General features: G+C 41.4%; 1 long non-coding RNA gene across 1 annotated transcript in view; it reads right to left on the bottom strand.

The window, feature by feature from the left end:
* The window catches only part of LOC147578918 (uncharacterized), a 104,022-nt gene extending 87,320 nt beyond the window's left edge, over positions 1 to 16,702 (bottom strand). Inside the window, exon 1 of the long non-coding RNA XR_015253342.1 lies at positions 16,377 to 16,702. This is a non-coding gene — a long non-coding RNA (uncharacterized LOC147578918). The remainder of the gene's footprint in view (positions 1 to 16,376) is intronic.
* Between the last annotated feature and the right edge of the window lie 3,577 nt (positions 16,703 to 20,279).

Genomic DNA, 20,279 nt, shown 5'->3' with positions numbered 1-20,279 from the left:
GTAAAGACAATTTTATTAGAATACAGCCACCCTTTTTGTTTCAGTACTGTTTGTGGATACTTTCCTACCAAGATAGCAAAGCAGCTGTGGCATAAACCATGTGGTTCACAAAGACCCAAATATTTACTATCTGGCCCTGTGAAAAGTTTTCCATCTCCTGGCCTATATGAAAAAGGATATATCTTCAAAGGAGGCTACATTATGGTGAACTTCAATGGTCTGGAGGGGCACCTGGGTGGCTCAGTCAGTTAAGCATTTAACTTCTGTTCAGGTCATGGTCTCACGGTTCGTGAGTTTGAGCCCTGTGTCGGGCTGTCTGCTGTCAGCACAGAACCTGCTTCAGATCCTCTATCCCCCTTTCTCTCTGCTTGTCCCCCTCCCCTGCTCTCTCTCTCTCTCTCTCTCTCTCTCTCAGAAATAAATGGTATGGGAGGACTCTCTGGGGGCAAAAAAGGTTTTGGAGAGAGCCCTAAGAAGTTGGCAGGTAATGGAGAGGCAAAGAGAAAGCAAGAATCCTAGAATGGAGGGAACCTTAGAGACACCTATGCAGCTGGTCCTCAGGATGGAATCCTCTTTGGATGGCACCTGACAGATGCCTGTTCAGACAGTCTATGCTGGAACTATTGCAGTGCACAGACGCACCATGCAGGATGACAACAGCAACCAGGCGCCCCACCCTGGGTCAGTGAGCCATGAAGGCAAGTGAGCACTTGCTTCTAAAAGACTGAAATCTACTTCTCTGTGACTTCTGCTTGGCTGTCCTTCCAGGTGTCAACCCTCAGGTATTTGGAAAAGTAAATTAGTTGCTTCCGGAGTCCTCTCTACAGCCGACTAGACTTCTCGTAAAGCAGTTCTCATATATGGTTCCCAGGCTCTTGACCATCATCACTGGCCTTCTCTAAACACACTCTTGTCTGTGAATAACATTCCTGGGACAGCACCACAAGCTGACCTCACCACTGCGGGGGTTTGGTCTTCTGTGGATCTCTGGCTCTCTTATCTCCCTTTCCCAACTACTTCCCTCAAGTTTTTGAAAGAGCCCTGGTTTTAGCATCTTGCAGACCTTCGTATAAATCCTGGCTCTCCTTTCTACATCTAAGCCTCGATTCCCTAATCTCTTAAATACAGATGGTATGTCAAGTGCACAGGACATACTAAATACTCACTAAATGGTAGCTATCATTATGTTCTAGGCAGCCACTTCTACTAATGAAATGTGAGAGCTCAGGGCAATCAGTCTGTACTCCTTGCCAAAAGTCTTTGCATCTATTTCCATTTTTAAAAAGTACAATCTCTATAGATGTCCACACTCTAATCCCTGGAACCTGTGAATATCTTACCTCCCATGGAAGAAGGGACTTTGCAGAAATGGCTGCTTGAATTAAGGACTGTGAGATGGAGAGATTGTTTTGGATGACCTGGGTGGACCAATGTAATCACAAAGGTCCTTAACGGTAGAAGAGGAAGGCAGAAGAGAGGTCAGAAGACTACCATAAAGACTTGGAATGCCAAGGAATGTGGTCAGCCTCTAGAAGCTGGAAAAGCCCAGGAAACAGATTTGCCCCAGAGTCTCCAGCAGGGAGCACAGTGATATCAACCCCTTGATTTTAGCCCAGTGACACCTGTGTCTTACTACTAAACTCTAGAACTTTAAGATGATAAATTTATGTTGTGTCAAGCCACTAAATTTGTGTAATTTGTCATGTATGGCAGCAAGAGAAAACTAATACACTCAAGAAAAACAGGAAGATGTGAAAACAGGAGAAAGCGTTTGTCAAGAAACCCCATGCAGGTTAGAGGTTCAGGAAGTAGCAGGTGGCTGTTATAAGAATTATTGGAATTCTAAAGGAGACCAGAAATCCTGGTCTTCTTCCTGCTGACCCTCACCTTCTATTTCCAGTTCCACTCCCCATCATAAGAGCCAACAGGCACTAAGATGGTATTTCTCAAATAGGGATCCGATCCCATCATTCTTCAATGTAAAACTCTCTCTTAACTGCTCACAATCTCCATAATGATATAGCCCAAAACCGCTTGTGAGATGTACTCGACACACAACCAGCTCTCTGCTTCCTCCAGGCTCCAAGATTCATTCACTGCACAGAACACACTGACACTCTAATGCTCTGTTTGGTGAATACGATGTGTCTAGTACTCTCATGCCCCACATGCTTCCCTGCTATTCTGGTCCCTGGGCCTGCCCCTAGCCAGCTCATGATCCCTGCACCAATCCTCAGGACCCAGATCCAGCATCTGCCTCTCTTAGAATGCTTTCTGTAGTCAACCCCCACTCCAAGCCTTGTATTTCTCTGGCAGCCATGACAGCTTGCATATTCCTCCATTATACAGACAGTGCTTTTCAGTGCAGAGTCTGTTTGGCCCCCAGCTCTCAGCAGATGGTGCCTCACCTCCCCTCCTTGGGTAAAGAAGAGGTGTTGTATCTGACTTGAGTGAGGTTACCTCGGGGAGCCAAGGCTAGGAAGAGGCAACTGGCCTGTGGCTAGCAGATCTGTGGCAGAGGATCTCAGGGAAAATGGGATCTAGACCATGTAACAGAACTTTACGTGATGATGAAAGTGTGTTATAGCCAATACTACACATTTGCCACAGGTGGCAATACAGCACTTGAAATGTGGCTCCTGTGACTAAGGAACTGGACTTTTCATTTTTTTAATTTTAAAGAATTTAAATTGATATCTAAATAGCTACACACAGTTAACAGCTACTGGATTGTATAGCATAGCTGGTGGAAAGGCAAGGTAAAGAGCAAATCCAAAGGGATTGCAGGTTGCAATTCTGACACCACTACCCGTTTATACTGGACTTGAACAATCAAGTAAATAGATGGCAGATGGTGGAAAACAAGTTCCTCACTGTTAATGTGCAAAGTTTCTGACAAGCAAGGAGAGGGGGCTGGAATAATCCATGGGATTGAGAAAGGATCAGTGTTCAACACATAAGTATGAACTCATGTTTAGCTCAATATAGATTCAGATGTTTATTTATAGAAATATTATAGATATGTGTATATGCACCTGTTAGTATTCACACATGAATTTCCTTGCTCTGTCTCTGAAAAAGCCTGGAAGCATGGACACCTCAGAAGCAGCAAGCACATCTAACACCCAGATCTTGGTCCCTAATATTCTACAATAAAATGGACCAGGGATTCTTGGAGAAATGACTGATTCTAACATTGGGGCAGTGATATACAAGCATACACACATGATCCTGGAGCAGCTTCTAGTGATCTGAAGCAAGAAAGTGTGTGGGAGGAAGGGGGGAGACGCACAATGACGGAGTAAGACAAAGGGCCATGTGAGTCAACTGCAAGAAGATGCCCCCACCACCAGGCCAGAGCTAGAACAATTTGAGCCAAATAAGTAAGAACTGGGTGGCACCTGGGTGGCTCAGTTGGTTAAGCGTCCAACTTCAGCTCAGGTCAAGATCACACCCCTTGTGGGTTCGAGCCCCACATCGCATTGGGCTCTGTGCTGATAGCTCAGAGCCTGGAGCCTGCTTCAGATTCTGTGTCTCTGTCTATTTCTGCCCTTCCCCCCGCCCCTCCCACACTCTCTCTTTCTTTCTCTCAAAAATAAATAAACATTAAAAATAATAAATAAATAAGAATTGGATTATAATCCAAATTATTAAACAAGTATCTAGGAGCCCATACTGACATAAATGATTGAATAAATATAAATGAGAATAGACAAATCTTCTGTACAGAAACATTTCAAATAATGAATGTGAGCATTGTACCCTTGAGGTGATGGAGAATAATTCTCATTACTTCTGTGTAGATGGTGTCTAGTGTCTTTTTGCCAAAGAAAACTGTGTGGATGAAATAGGAAAATAAATTCTTTACAGCTGGAAAACCTGACAAAAATGGCCCCTGCTAGGTGATTAAGATAAACATCAATAGTCACAAGTTGTGTTGATTGCACATACTCCTAATAAGATGGGAAAGAGATAAAAATGATACTCTTTACCTGTATGGTCTTCCTTCAAAAACCCCATAACCCCAGTCTAATTATGAGAAAAATATCAAACAAACCCCAACTGAGGGAGATTCTATAAAATACCTGACCAGTACTCCTCAAAACTGTCAAGTTCATCAAAAACAAGGAAAATTTTGATAAACTGTAACAGCCAAGAAGAATCAAGGAGTCATGATGCCTCAATGTTATATGGTATCCTGGATTGGATCCTGGAACAGAAAAGGGCCATTAGCTAGACATTAAGGAAATATGAATAAAATATAGACTTCAGTAAACAATAATGTATCAATATTGGTTTATTTATTGTGAAAAATGCATCACAGTAATGTATAATAATAGAGCAAACTGAGTGTGGGGTATATGGGAATTCTCTGTACTATCTTCACAATTTTTCTTTAAATTTAAAACTACTAAAATTTAAAGTTTATATTTTAAAAATCCAAAGGGACTGGGGTACCTGGGTGGCTCAGTCAGTTGAGCATCCTACTCTTGATTTCAGCTCAGGTCATGATCTCATGGTTCGTGAGTTTGAGCCCCATGTCAGGCTCTGTGATAACAGTGTATGGCATATTTGGGATTCTCTCTCTCTCTCTCTCTCTCTTTCTCTAAGTAAATAAATCAATAAAAAATATTTTTAAAAAATAAAATAAAAGTCCAAAGGGATCAGTAAAAAGATAAAAGATTGTGATTGGTTATGTGGTGTGTGTGTGTGTGTGTGTGTGTGTGTGTGTGTGTGTGTGTGTGTGTGTTTGCGTCTTAACCTTCTTGGGGAATCCTTTCTCCACCCAACCTTAGTCCACACAGTTTGGATAAAACCTCCCTACATCCTTATTCCAGTGGAGGGAAAAGTATGATCCCAGTGTAGCCAACCAAAGTTTCCCATCACCAGGGCTACTGTGACTGGTTCAGGTATGGGCATGTGACCCAGCCAGGCCCATGAGACTCCTTTCCAGTGTTTGTTGGACTACTAGGGAAGAGATACTCTCCCCCACCCTACCAGGATCACTGAGAGGAAACTGGCAGCCCTCCCATTACCACAAGGCAACATCTTGCCTGAAAATAGTGTCAAGACAGAGGCTAAAACAAAGTTGAGACAGGAATAAAGACAGAAGAGTACTGATATTGTCCTTTCAGCTCCCAACATGTCATGTGCAAAATGAGTGCTAGCCTCCAAATTTTGCAGTTTGATGACTACTTGAGTCCCTTTGCTTAAGCAAGCGTGAGTTGGGGTTTCAATCAATTGCCACCACAAGAGTCTTGACCAACACACTGGGTCTGAGGATAACAGTCTAGGGCCAAAATCTACAAGAGAGACATTGGGGGCCACCCTTATCCTCAGCCCTTGTGTTCTCATAAGGAAACTTCTGCTTCCCTGATGAAATAAGTATGTAACTCTTCCACCTCCTTTCTGGATGTAGTGATGACTTATCTGACAGGTGATATCAGGAAATGGAAATAAGTATGTGTAGGTCTGTCCCATCTGACCCTCCCTTTCTGACCAACCTGCTTGCAAACTGGATACTTCATAGTCTACTGCTGCCACCATGGGGCACACTCATCAGTGTCAGGGCTTATGCTTGCATTCTAATGGAGGTCTCGAGGCCTATCCTTCTCTGGCTTCACTGTTCAACCTCAATAGGATTAATGCATCTATTCTGGGTAAGGGTGACAGCTTCAAAGATCCCAGCTTTCCCCTGGATGCATCATCCTGAGGTCTCAATTCAGGAGTAAAAACTAGGATGCCTGATTGTCACTGCAGATCTAAGACACACTCCCCAATTTACTATAACCCATAATAAAAGTGATATTTTGCCTTTCAATTATGTGACATCTATTTCTCATTTGTTTTGGAGTCAAAGTTAAGAGAAATGGTGTGATTAATTCCCACTTCTCAAATTGAGGCAACAGAATGGCTTTCATGATGGAGTGTAGACAATAATGCTTATGGACATGCCATGACAAAAGTCATTTTATGCTCCTTATATAACTCCTCACCTGTGTTTGTGCAAAGAGAAATTTTCAGGACAGCACGTCTTCTTAATACTGTAAAAGGGGTCAAGAACTAGTTACTGGAAGAATAAATTCCTCTTGTTATTGTGAGCAGCAACCCAAGTACACATAGAAGACTGGCAGAAAATTTCTGATACCTTTTCTGCTGCCCTGAATGACAACTAAGTTGAAATAGAAGACACAATTACATTATACCCTAAATAGGCTATAGGGGAAATGGGTCTCACTCTCCAGGGCTTTCTTTACCCACAGATCTTGAAAGGACATGCTCCCAAGACTCTGTCTCTGAACTAGTGCCTTTATCCATTGGTTCAATAGGAACAGTAACTTCTCCCATTTTTATGGGAGATTGGCTGTAAATATCAACTTGGTTAATGCTTCTAAAGTGCCAGGCAAGTACTAAGAATTGCAATAAAGGAAGTCAGAAGGCAGGAATGAAGCCGGAGAACGCTCACATTCCTTTTGCATAAATAACTTGTGCCATTATCTTAGTTTCTCAAGTCAGAATTTCTTCTGTAAATAATTCACAGTGATAGATGGTGAGCTAGCTGTGAGAGGAAGTGGTAAATTATTTAGAGTAGTGGTGGAATGTGAAACCTAACACAATCTGGATGGAGAATTAGGGACGTGTTAGGGATAAATGAGAGCAGGCTCCGTTGTAGAAGAAGGTGTCACAAACAAATTCAATAATATTAGCACACTTTTCAGAGAGCTAAGACCTGCAACACTTAGCCCTTGGAGCAGAGTAGCAGCCAAAGAGCAGAATTCAAATGGTTACAAACAATTCCAAGTAGCACTTGCTTGGGTGTCTTGAACCCTGTGCAGGGTACATATAGCAAATACATACATTGGATGTTTCTTCCACTGTGCGGGATGGGGAGCAGGGGAGACTGAATGGGGCTAAGTCAGGATTCATTTAAGCAATAAGAAAGGTGTAGAAAACCTGAGAGCATGCAAGCCCTAATAACTTATCATTTCACAAAGTAATGACCTGTATCTATGGAACTCTTACCTTGACTTTTACCAGCACTGCCTAACTTCATTCTCATGACAACCTTCTGATGACTGTCCTCATCCTCACTTTGTAGAAATACAACTGAGTTTCAGAGAAGTTAGGTGACTTAGCTGTGGTCACACAGCTAGAAAATTGAGAACTGGGACCCAGACTCAGGTCTGGCATCACCAATGTGTTTTCTCACCCAGTCTGATGAAAAGACACCACCACCCCCACAAGATTTTCCTGCAGTTCAAATAGGTACAATGCTTTAATCATTCTTTCCTTTCACCCATTAAGATGCAGACCCAGTGTCACAGAATGGGGATAGCACTGGCTCCAGTTGAAACAACCCTGGGTGAGAATACTTGCACCTCTGTATAATATCAGTGTGACTCCAGCCAAGTTATTCAACCACTCTAAGCTGATTTCTGAGAATCATTCCACAAATATTTATTTAGCACCCAACAACTGTCAAATTAAGACATCAGGTATAAACAAGCGTGTGCTCGTGGAGCTTACATTCTAGTGGTCTATTGAGGAGCTAGTGGAGGTGTGGGGGGTGAGATGGCCATAAACAACATAAATAAGTAATCTGTACAGTATATTAGTATATTTGAAGGCATTGAAAGCTGAGGATATAAAGTAAGGGGAAAAAAAAGAGGCTATGCACTGGAGGGATCCAGTTTTCAATATGGCAGTCAAAGAAGATCTCATTAAGATGGAGACATTTGATACAGACTTGACAAGTGAGTGAAAACCATGTAGATATCTGGGGGTGGGGGGGAAATTCCAGGCAGAGGGAAGACTAAGGGCAAAGACCCTGAGAGGGTAACAGGCAGAGAGAAGAGCATTTACCTAGTAAGTTGGAGGAGCAGCAAGGAGGCCAGAAACACTGGAGCAAAGGAGTGAAGGAGGAGAGAATGAGGCCAGAAAGGTGACAAGGTCCAGAGGATGGGTCTTAAACCAGCCATTCTCAGTCTCTCATCCCACTGTGATGAGGTGCCACAGGTGGTATTTTTTTCTTGGTCATATCTAGTATCTTTCCTTTAAAACTTTTTTTAAAACATGTCATTTATTTTAAGTGTTCATTTTTTTTTTCATCATGATAAGTATTACTTTTTAATGTCCATCACCTATTTCCTCTTTTCCCCCACTCACTTCCCTTCAAGTAACCATCAGTTTGTTCTCTATAGTTAAGAGTCTTTTTCTTGGGGTCTTTCTCTTTTTTCCTTTGTTCATTTGTTTCTTAAATTCTACATGAGTGAGATCAAATGGTATTTGTCTTCCACTGACTGACTTATTTCACTTAGCATGATACTCTCTAGCTCCATCCATGTTGTTTCAAATGGCAAGATTTCATTTTTTATGGCTAATACTTCCTTGTATATACATATCACATCTTCCTTATTCACTCATCTATCAATGGACACTTGGGCTGTTTCCATAGTTTGGTTATTGTAAATAATGCTGTTATAAACATTGGGGTGAATGTATCCCTTTGAATTAGTATTTTTTTATTCTTTGGGTAAATACCCAGTAGTGCAATTGATGGATCATAGGGTAGTTCTATTTTCAATTTTTTGAGGAACCTCCATACTGTTTTCCACAGTGGCTGCACCAGTTTACATTCCCACCAACAGGGCAAGAGGGTTCCCCTTTCTCCACATTCCCAACAACACTTGTTGTTGCTTATGTTTTTTATTTTAGCCATTATGACAGGTGTGAGGTGATATCTCATTGTAGTTTTATTTGATTTCCCTGAGGATGAATGATGTTGAGCATCTTTTCATGTATCTATTGGCCATCTGGATTTCTTCTTTGGAGAAATGTCTGTTCGTGTCTTCTGCCCATTTTTAAATTGGATTACTTGTTTTTTGGGTGTTGGATTGTATCAGTTCTTTATATATTTTGGATACTAACCCTTTACCAGATGTATCATTTGCAAATATCTTCTCCCATTCAGTAAGTTATCTTTTAGCTTTATTGATTGATTCCTTTGCTGTGCAGAACTCTCTTATTTTGATGTAGTCCCAATAGTTTATTTTTGCTTTTGCTTACCTTGCCTCAAGAGACATATTTTAAAAAAATGTTGCTATGGCCAATGTCAAGATAAATTACTGCATGTGATCTATTCAAGGATTTTTAAGATTTTAAATTTAGGTCTTTAATCTATTTTGAGATTATTTTTCTGTATGGTGTGAGAAAGTGGTCCAGTTTCATTTTTTTGCATATTGCTGTCTAGTTTTCCCAACACCATTTATTGAAGAAACTGTGTTTTTCCCATTGTATATTCATTCCTCCTTTGTCAGGGATTAATTGACCATATAATTGCAGGTTTATTTCTGGGTTTTCTAATCTATTCCATTGGTCTATGCCAATGCCATATTGTTTTAATTACTACCACTTTGTAATATAACTTGAAGTCTGGAATTGTGATGTCTCCACTTTTGTCTTTATTTTTTAAGATTGCTTTGGCACACAGGTGGTTTTGAGTAGAAGAGCCACGTGACCAGACTTCCATTTTACTTATTTATTATTTATTAAAGTATAACCACCATATGGTGTTATATTAGTTTTAGGTGTACAACATAATAATTCAACAATTCTATACATTACTCAGTGCTTGTGGGGAGTTAGTTTAAAAATTCCCTGAGCTAGCACCAATGGGTTAGCAAGGCTTAGGGTGGAAAGCCACCACAAAGTAAAAGCACCCAGCATAGAACAAAACATAGAGCGGAAAGCCGCTTCCACAGGACTAAAGCATCTGAGAACAGGTAGAGGTGGAAAGGCACCGCAGCAGGGTGAAAGCACCCAGAATCTATCAAGTAAAACAAAGCATAGAGCGAAAAACAGCTACAGGGCTAAAGTGCTCAGAGCTAATTAGCAAGAAAAATGCCTTGTTAACCCTGAGGTAGCATGCTCTGTCTTAGCCCATAGAAAAGTTAAGATAAACAGACACGGTGCCTGGGCCCTGCAGTAATAGGCCATCTGCTCAGCACTAGGACTTTGATTTGTCTTGACCCTAAACCCTGACACCACATACCTTTGAAACCCTTTCTCTCACACCCATTATTTAATGAACACTGTTTTATTGTCTCTTTCTGCACACCCATCATGTATGTAAGCCTTCTGATCCTAACAAATATGAAGAAAGGAGCCTTACTCGGGGCTCTTGTCTCTGCCCAGACATTAGCCTCTCTCATATTCAATCCTGCATCTGCTCTCTTGCTGGACAAGAAAGAACTCCAGACTCAAAATCTGCGACAAGTGCTCATCACGATAAGTGTGCTCTTGATATCCTTTATTTATTTCCCTCACCCACTACCCACTTCTGTGTGGGAACCATCAGTTCATTCTCTGTATTTCAAGCTTCCATTTTAAAACTCCCTTCTTGACTGTCATGAGGTGAATGGTTTTAGGGACCAGGGTTTGCCTTCCACCAGGCAGGACACAATGCTGGAAAATGACAATATCCCAGGGGTTGACCTATGAGAATTAAGTCAAGTGATGTCTGAAAAACACCCAGAATGCAGTAGGCCCCAATAAATGATAGTTTATTAAACAGATCCCTTTCTAAGTGAAGATCATTTGTACCTCATTCCAGTTCTGATGTTTTGTGGGTAGTCTTTATTATGTCAAGGGCTGAAAATTCTAGAAAATTGGGTATATCAGGGCACCTTGGTGGCTCAGTCAGTTAAGTGTCTGACTTTGGCTCAGGACATGATCTCGTGGTTCATGAGTTCAAGCCCCACGTCAGGCTCTGTGCTGACAGCTCAGAGCCTGGAATCTGGTTCAGAGTCTGTGTCTCCCTTTCTCTCTGCCCCTCTCCACCCACGCTCTGTCACTCAAAAATGAATAAAGTTTAAAAAAAACTTTTTAAAAAGAAAATTGGGTATATGTATTTGGGGTTTTGTTTGCATAGCTCCACATATTATTAAGAAAAACAAAACATACAAGATCATCTTTCTGAGGAAAATAAAATATTGTGAGCTTCTCCTTTAAGAAATGTGTCTGCTTTAAGGCAGTAAAATACTTTGCTATCTGGAATTGTTTTGCTAAGAATAACAAGTCCCAAATCAGATTGAATTTCTACTTCATGTGATTCTTTCTAACTCCCTAAACTTTTTGACACCCAAGGAGGAAAGCAATAACAACCACACAAACAAAAGTTCTTTTTGGCTTTGACCTTGTTTTTCTCCAAGAAAGAATGCACACTAGGACCACTTTGCTTAGTTAGCTTCAAGTTTCTGAAACATTTTTAGGTAGCTACTTAAGTCATAAAACAATGACAGTGTGAAAATGTGTGCATATTCATAAATCTTATCAGCAGTACTGACTATGCTTCTTTCTATAGGAACATTGTCTTAGGAGCTATAAAAAGCTCACTCATCTGGTGGAGAGTGATGCTTTTCCTGGTTCCTACTCTTGCTGCACAGAATCATTTAATAAAGTGATTTCTGATGGTTTTCCTGAAATCTAAATAAAATGCTATACTTCTCACTTTATTGATTATTATTTTTGACACCGGAGATTTCAATAACATTTATGGTCATGACATTATTGCTCTTGGATATTGCATTAATTCCAAGATATATCCTTTATTTACTCATTCATTCATTCCACAAGTATTCACTGACCATCTGCTGTGTGACACACATTATGTTGGATGTGGAATATTCAAGGTAGAAGAAACACAGCTTCTGCCCTCAAAACACTCCTAGAGAGTCAAGCTAACTGACTATTTAACACAGCAAGGTGACTGGAACTTTGGTGGTCTGTGCTAAGCCTATGGAAACAAGAGTGGAGGAACTCCAAATGAGAGAATCAGGGAAACCTTCAGATGTGATGCTTGAGAGATAAATGGGAAAAAAAGGAGATAGGGACAGGGAACTGGCCCTCCAGGAGAAGGGACAGCTTATGCAAGAAGGAACAACAAAGGCATGAGTGAATCTCACTCAGAATCTCACTCATGGAGGGAGCTACAAATATTTCTGAATGGGTGTAGTGAGGTCATCCCTTTGAAATTCATATACGGTAAGGGATAGACTCCATGTCCTCAAATGTCTTTTCCCACCCTGAGAATCTGGCAACTGTCCAATTATCCAGCATGTGTGTAGCCCTTAGTATATGCCAGGTGCCAGGAGTTCAGAGCTGAACAAACCTCAGTGTCTTCCTTGCAGAGACTCCTGGGCTTGTCATCTATGATGGTATTCTAGCAGCATAAATCAAGGGACTTTTTTCTCTTTTGCTAAATTATAGAGACATCGTTTTGCTCCTGTACCAGCTGGTCATTGGGCAATTGACTTAGCCTTGGAGGGTCCCAGTCACCTCATCTGTAAAAAGTGGGCCAGTACAGGGGCACCTGGGTGGCTCAGTCAGTTAAGTGTATGAATCCTGACTTCAGCTCAGATCATGATCTCACAGTTCGTGGGTTCAAGCAGTGTGGAGCCTGCCTGGGATTTTTCTCTCTTTCCCTCTCTCTCTGACCATCCTCTGCTTGCTCTCTCTCTCTCTCTCTCTCTCTCAAAAAAAAAAAAAAGCAGGCCAGTATACTTACTCCCAAAAGTTTTCTGATAAATGATAAAATACAAGAAATTCTCTAACATCTGACACATGGCAGAAGAACTCAACATATGTGAATTACATATTTATTTGGAAAAGAAAGAATTCAATTTTTTTGGAAAGTCAGGAAACTTCCCTAGGTGTGTTCTAGGGTTGAAGAGAAGAGGAAGTAGATATAATTAACAATTATGTTACCTCTTTCATTTTTCCCCACGCAGTCTGTCCAACAGAAGGGAAGAGGCATGTGAGGAAGGTTGTCAATCCTGGACCAATATTCAGACAATAGGGTAGCAGGGAGGTCTTTGTTTGCTTGCTGGATATCCCCAGAATCCAGGACTGTGCCTGGTCCTAAGCTCCATAAGTATTTCTTGAATGAACGTATGATCTGTAACTTGGAATCTGCCTTAAGCAACTATACAGAGATGTGCAACTCTGGAAATGAATGCAGTTATCCAATGGTCATAAACCACCAAGAGATTGAGGAATGGTTAAAGGAACCAAGAATGTTTAAGTCTGTGTAAGAAATGCCCCCACAAACATGATATTTTCATCATCAAATATTAACTGATCATCTCTTGAATGACATAATTGACTTGATCTGTGGGGCTCCCAGAGAATGCACTAAGGGCTACAGGAGTGGTTACATGGAGGTAGATTTCAGTCTGTTTTAGGGCAGAGTTGCCCAAATCTCCATCTGAGGGTGGCCTCAATATTGTTGAGCTGTCTGTCACTTGTGGTGGGCTCCCAAGTATCAAAAGGACATGTAGACAAGATAACCTTCAGTTCTATGTTTCTCTGGTGGGTATTTTTGGGTTTATTCAGGCAGAATTTCTCCATTAGGGGAACTTCCCTTCCTCCCTCCTGGTGGCATGGGTGAGGTTGCAAATCTCAGGGCTCTGTTCTGTGTCACACACCCCACTCCCCTATGCCCACCACTGGAGGGCTGGGCTTGACCTAACTAAGATAACTGGCATCTCTTTCTGAGGAAGACTTTGAATCTCAAAAAAGGTTTGGAAAGCCAGACGGTGCTTGCCATTGGTCACTGGAAGGCAGCGACTCATGAAACCAGTTCCCCTGTTTTGAGTGCTAAGCCATCCTGGAGTGCCCTGGTTCCTGGCTTTTCTGCCAGCTGGATGTTCAGCAAGCCCCTTCATTCTGGGAGTTCCAATAGCCTTCAAGTAAGTGCCCTTCACTATGCCAGCTAATGGGTCAGTCCCTAATTGCTTGCAAAGATAGAACCCCTGCAGAAAGGATTAGTTCATTAGTTCTATGACTAATTATGCAACCCATAGCTTAATAATGCCTCCTTGATGCTCTACCAAAGAGATACCACAGGAAAAAGGGGTCCTCAGTATCCCCCAGCCATGTACTATAATGTCAATGTGTGCTCTAGGCTGAATGCTATATAGAAATCATGTGTTGACGGGCACCTGGGTGGCTCAGTCACTTGAGCGTCCGACTCTGGCTGGAGTCATGGTCTCACGGTTCATGAGTTCGAGCCCCACATTGGGCTCACTGTTGTCAGCCTGTCAGCACAGGGGCTGCTTCAGATCTTCTGTCCCCCTCTCTCTACCCCTCCCCAGCTTGTGCTCTCCCAAAAATAAATAAATATTTTTTTTGAAAAAAGTGTGTCGAAACCTAATCTTCTTTGTGATGGTGCTAGGAGGTGTGGCCTTTGGGAGGCGACTAGTTCGTGAGGGCAGAATCTTCATGAATGGGATTAGTGCCTTTATAAGAGGGACCCCAGAGAGCTCCCTAGCCCCTTCCACCATGTGAGGACTCAGTGAAAAGAGAGCTGTCTATGAACCAGGAAGCAGGCCCTTCTCACCAGACTCCAAATCTGTTGGCACCATGATCTTGGACTTCCAGCCTCCACAACTATGAGCAATAAATGTCTGTTGTTTGTAAGTCTATGACATTTTGTTAGAGCAGCCTGAACAGCCTAAGACAATGTGGCCAGGAGTAGGGACTGGGAAAGGAGGCGCAGACTGAAATTACATCTTTTGTGAGTAAGCATATTGTCTCTTAGTCTCTCTCTCTCTTCCTCTCTCTCTCTTTCCTTTTGATCTACATCTTCAGATGAGAAGCAGAGCAGTCTAATTAAGAAAGGTGCAGGAGGAAGGGAGAAGGCTCAGAGACACGGGAAAGAAGAAAGGAAACAGAGGGACTGGACATGTGTGCCTTGCTGAGTCACCACCCCCACAACGGTCTCTGCAACTGTTAAAATGCACCTTCACCAACTAATTACCAATTATCAGGCTGTCAAACCATAAAAGCTAAACTTTCCCACTGTCTATCATAAAAAATCAAAAGTTATAAAAGGCTAGTGCCACAGCCCCTCAATTACGGTGCTCAAAATAGAAGCTATTAATTTAGTGGAGACCACATGGCAGCGTCTCAAAGGGCACAGGTATGACCCCTGAGGCTAATGGGAGGTGGGGTGGGGGGCTGCTTACAAAGGTTCTGCACTTCTGCACTCCGCAAATCAGTGAGGGTGAGAAGAGAGGATGGTAGTGGGAGCCCCAGAAGTCATTCCTCGACCCTAATGTCCCCTAGTAAAGCTGGAACAGGAGAGTGGACTGGGAGGGGAGGGACTGGTACAGATCACACAAGCCTGGGTCCAAACCGGGGGCCTGCAGCAGACCAGTGTGAAGCCGCAGCACACGTCTGCTGTCCGGGGCTACTACTTGAAATTCACTTCCTTTCCTCCCCCCTGCTGGCCTCTTTTTCACCAGAGCCAGTGTTTTCCCTGGGAGGCATAAGGGAATGAATTCTGGTTGTCTCAATGATGGGGGGCATTGGTAGGTGGGGGCCCACTGTGCTCACATCCAGCAGTGGTCACGTTAGTGTCGCATAACCACAGTTGTCCCACGACCTTCGCAACCTCCCAGAACAGAAACAAACAAACAAACAAACAAAAACCCCACAACTTTATAATTATCTGAGCTGAGAACCTTTCTCTGCTTTACATAAAAACGGAAAGTAATTCTTTCCCTAATTTTATATTATTTTTACCCTGAATTATCTAGGAGTATGACTACCATGTAAATCAAGAGAATATTGTATTCATTTTGTTTGGAATTTTCCCAAGAGTTGATGACCAATTCACAAAGTATTCCCAAACGCAGGGCGTCTGACAGAATTCAAGCTCCAAAACAATACCCCAGATCATGCGGCCTTCCCATTCATGTGGTTTTATAGCACAAGCACCTGACTTCTCTTCTGATATAGTCTCACCTGATACATTACCACTTTATTAAATATTAAATGCATTATTAATTTATTAAACATGGCTTTGCTTTCCATGGTTAGAAAATATATTTTTTTAATTTCACACTGAAATTATGGTAGGTGGAGGAGGAGCCAAGATGGCAGAACAGCATGGAAGCTTTTTGTGTGTCTCGCGTCCATGAAATACAGCCAGACCAACACTAAACCATCCTACACACCTAGAAAACTGATCGGAGGATTAACACAACAATCTGCACAACCTGAACCACAGAATTCAGCAGGTACACGGCACGGAGAGGTGAACTTGGGGAGAGAGAAGCCGGTGGCCGGCAGGGAGCCTCTTTTGCAGGCAGAGAGAGGACAGAGACTGGGGGCAGGCAGGGGGTGCGGAGAGAATATGGGAAAAGCAAAGCACCCCTCCCCAAAAGCAGCTGGAGAGAAAGTGGAAAATTGGAAACAGCCTCAGGGACTAAATTAAAAAAGGGAGAAGGGAGAAAGGAGAAAGGAGAGGGTTCAAATTCCATTAAGACTGTAAACAAAGGGAGCGCAAGGGCTGCAACTCCACAGCTCGATACCTGGCGGTGCTCTGGTGGGAAGGGCGAATCTTTGTCCGGGAGGTTCTCAGGCCACACGGGGGAAAAGCGGTTCCACTGCTGGAAGGACACTTGGTAGAGACTGTTGAAGCCACCTGGTCCCAGCGGACCCCAGAAAATGGCCACATTCACTGGTGCTGGAACAGGGTCGTTAAGGGTGAAGCCTGGTGCCAGATGTGTGTTGTGATTTTCCATAATCCCTGAAACACTGCTGTTACACTATCTTGTGAACTTTTTCTGGGGTGGGCTGACACCCGGCCGTAGTCTCAGGGCACCGGAAGCAGCACGGTCCAGTAGGCGTTCCTGGGTACAGCCATCGATCGGTGAGACCCTCCTGCAGAGGGGTGGAACAGGTCAAAGCCGCAGTCCTTCAGAAGTAAGGGGCTGGGGAAAACAGCCGCATCTGAGACAAAACTTGGGAGAGAGATACCTCCTGAGGCTTGGTCGCCAACAGTGAAGATGCGGGGAGTGGATGAAAGCTGAAGACAGGGGACGAGTGCGTGATTGCTGATCAGGGAGAACAGAGTGCCAATACTAGAGTCTGAGTAGCTGGGTGATGCCATTTTCACCGCTCCCGCGCATGCGCATACGCACCTATGAGCGCAGCAACAATCCACCCCAGTAGGTTAGAAGCGCCATCTAGTGGAGAGTGGAGCTGTTACACTGAGCTCCGCTCAACTGGGCCAACCTCGCTCTTCAAGAACACAAGTCTCACTGCCTACTTAGTTTATGGACTATAGAGCACTACATTGTCTGACTTCTAGGGAAAAACGAAGTAATTTCAGTCCTATTTCAATCTTTTAGCAGGTCCATCTACCAATTTTCTTTCTTTTTTTCTCTTTTGCACTACTTTTCTTTTTCCTGAATACAGAAAGACAAAAAATTCATTTTTATTTTAAATTTTTATTAAAAATATTCTCTTTAACTTTTTACTATATTTTTTGCTTTTATGTAAATTTTTCAAATTCTATTTTACTTCCATCATTTTATTTTAATCTACTAGAGTGTATTCACTTTTTCAAATTTTCAAATGATTTCTTTTTTTCCTTTTCTTTTTTTCTCTTTTTCATTTCTTTTCTTTTCCTTGAATACAGAAAGAGAAAAAATTCATTTTTATTTTCAAATTTTACTAAAAATATTTTTATTTAATTTTTTGCAACTATATTCTTTACTTTTGTGTAAATTATTTCAAGTTCTATTTTATTCCCATCATCTCATTTTACTCTACTTCAGTGTATTCATTTTTTCAAATTCTCAAACAATTTCCTCCCCCCCTTTTTTTCTCTCATCTGTCAAACCACTTTTAACACCCAGACCAAAACACACCTACAATCTAGCATCATTTATTCGATCTTGTGTGTGTGTGTGTGTTTAATTTTTTAATTTTAATATTTTTTTAATTTTAATTTTTTTTAATTTTAATTTTTCTACCTCATTAATTCCTTTCCCCCTTCGAAATGACAAAATGAAGGAATTCACCCCAAAAGAAAGAGCATGAAGAAACGACAGCCAGTGATTTAAACAACACAGATACAAGCAAGATGTCTGAACCAGAATTTAGAATCACGATAATAAGAACACTAGCTGGAGTCAAAAATAGATGAAAATCCCTTTCTGCAGAGATAAAAGAAGTAAAAAATAGCAAGAATGAAATTAAAAATGCTATAACTGAGCTGCAATCACGGATGGATATGGCGGCGGCAATGATGGATGAGGCGGAACAGAGAATCAGTGATATAGAGGACAAACTTATGGAAAATAATGAAGCAGAAAAAAAAAGAGGGAGATTAAGGCAAAAGAGCACAACTTAAGAATTAGAGAAGTCAGTGACTCATTAAAAAGGAAAAATATCAGAATCATAGGGGTCCCAGAAGAGGAAGAGACAGAAATAGGGGTAGAAGGGTTATGTGAACAAATCATAGTGGAAAACTTTCCTAACCTGGGGAAAGACACAGACATCAAAATCTGGGAAGCACCGAGGACCCCCATTAGATTCAACAAAAACGGACCATCAACAAGGCATATCATAGTCAAGTTCAAAAAATACTCAGGCAAAGAGAGAATCATGAAAGCAGCAAGGGGAAAAAAAGTCCCTAACCTACAAGGGAAGACAGACCAGAAAGGAGTGGCAGGATATATTCAGGGTGCTGAATCAGAAAAATATGCAGCCAAGAATTCTTTATCCAGCAATGTTGTCATTCAAAATAGAAGGAGAGATAAAAAGTTTCCCAGACAAACACAAATGAAAGGAGTTTGTGACCACTAAACCAGCCATGCAAGAAATTTTAAGGGGGACTCTCTGAGGGGAGAAAAGATTAATATATATATGTGCATATATATATATATACACACACACACATATACATATATATATATGTATATATATACATATATATACGTATATATACATATATATACATACACACACATACATACACACACTACTATATATATATGTGTGTGTGTGTGTGTGTATATATATATATATATATACTATATATAAACCTCTGGGATGCAGCAAAGGAGGGCATAAGAGGAAAGTATATAGTAATCCAGGCCTTCCTAAAGAAGGAAGAAAGGTCTCAGATACACAACCTAACCTTATGCCTTAAGGAGCTGGAAATAGAACAGCAAATACAGCCCCAAAACAGAAGACAGGAAATAACAAAGATTAGAGCAGAAATTAATGCTATCGAAACCAAAAAAAAAAAAACAAAAACAAAAAACAAACAAACAAAAAAAAACAGTAGAACAGATCAATGAAACCAGAAGCTGGTTCTTTGAAAGAATTAACAAAATTGATAAACCACTAGCCAGTTTGATCAAAAAGAAAAAGAAAAGGACCCAAATAAATAAAATCAAGAATGAAAGAGGAGAGATCACAACCAACACAACAGAAATAAAAACAATGAGAGAATATTATGAACAATTATATGCCAATAAAATGGGCAATCTGGAAGAAATGGACAAATTCCTAGAAACATATACACTACCAAAACTGAAACAGAAGAAATAGAAAATTTCAATAGACCCATAACCAGTAAGGAAATAGAATTAGTAATCAAAAACCTGCCGAAAAACAAGAGTCCAGGGCCAGATGGATTTCCAGGGGAATTCTACCAAACATTTAAGGAAGAGTTAACACCTATTCTCTTGAAGGTGTTCCAAAAAATTAAAATGGAAGGAAAACTTCCAAACTCTTTCTATGAAGCCAGCATTACCTTGATTCCAAAACCAGACAGAGACCCCACTAAAAAGGAGAACTATAGACCAATTTCCCTGATGAACATGGATGCAAAAATCCTCAACAAGATATTAGCCAACCGGCTTCAATAATACATTAAATAAATTGTTCACCACGACCAAGTGGGATTTATACCTGGGATGCAGGGCTGGTTCAATATCCGCAAAACAAGTAACGTGATTCATCACATCAATGAAAGGAAGGACAAGAACGATATGATCCTCTCAATAGATGCAGAGAAAGCACTTGACAAAATACAGCATCGTTTCTTGATAAAAACCCTCAAGAAAGTAGGGATAGAAGGAGCATACCTCGAGATCATAAAAGCCATATATGAACGACCCAATGCTAATATCATCCTCAATGGGGAAAAACTGAGAGCTTTCTCCCTAAAGTCAGGAACAAGACAGGGATGTCCACTCTCACCACTGTTATTCAACATAGTATTGGAAGTCTTAGCCTCTGCAATCAGACAACACAAAGAAATAAAATGCATCCAAATTGGCCAGGAGGAGGTCTACTTTCACTCTTCAGAGGTGACATGATACTCTGTATGGAAAACCCAAAAGATTCCAACAAAAAACTGCTAGAACTGATTCATGAATTCGGCAAAGTTACAGGATATAAAATCAATGTACAGA

Source organism: Puma concolor, chromosome B4 (genome assembly GCF_028749965.1).
Source record: "Puma concolor isolate L17-30 chromosome B4, mPumCon1.1.hap2, whole genome shotgun sequence".
NCBI lineage: Eukaryota > Metazoa > Chordata > Mammalia > Carnivora > Felidae > Puma > Puma concolor.
Note: the sequence above shows the minus strand (reverse complement) of the source record. Positions and strands in the feature narration are given on the sequence as shown.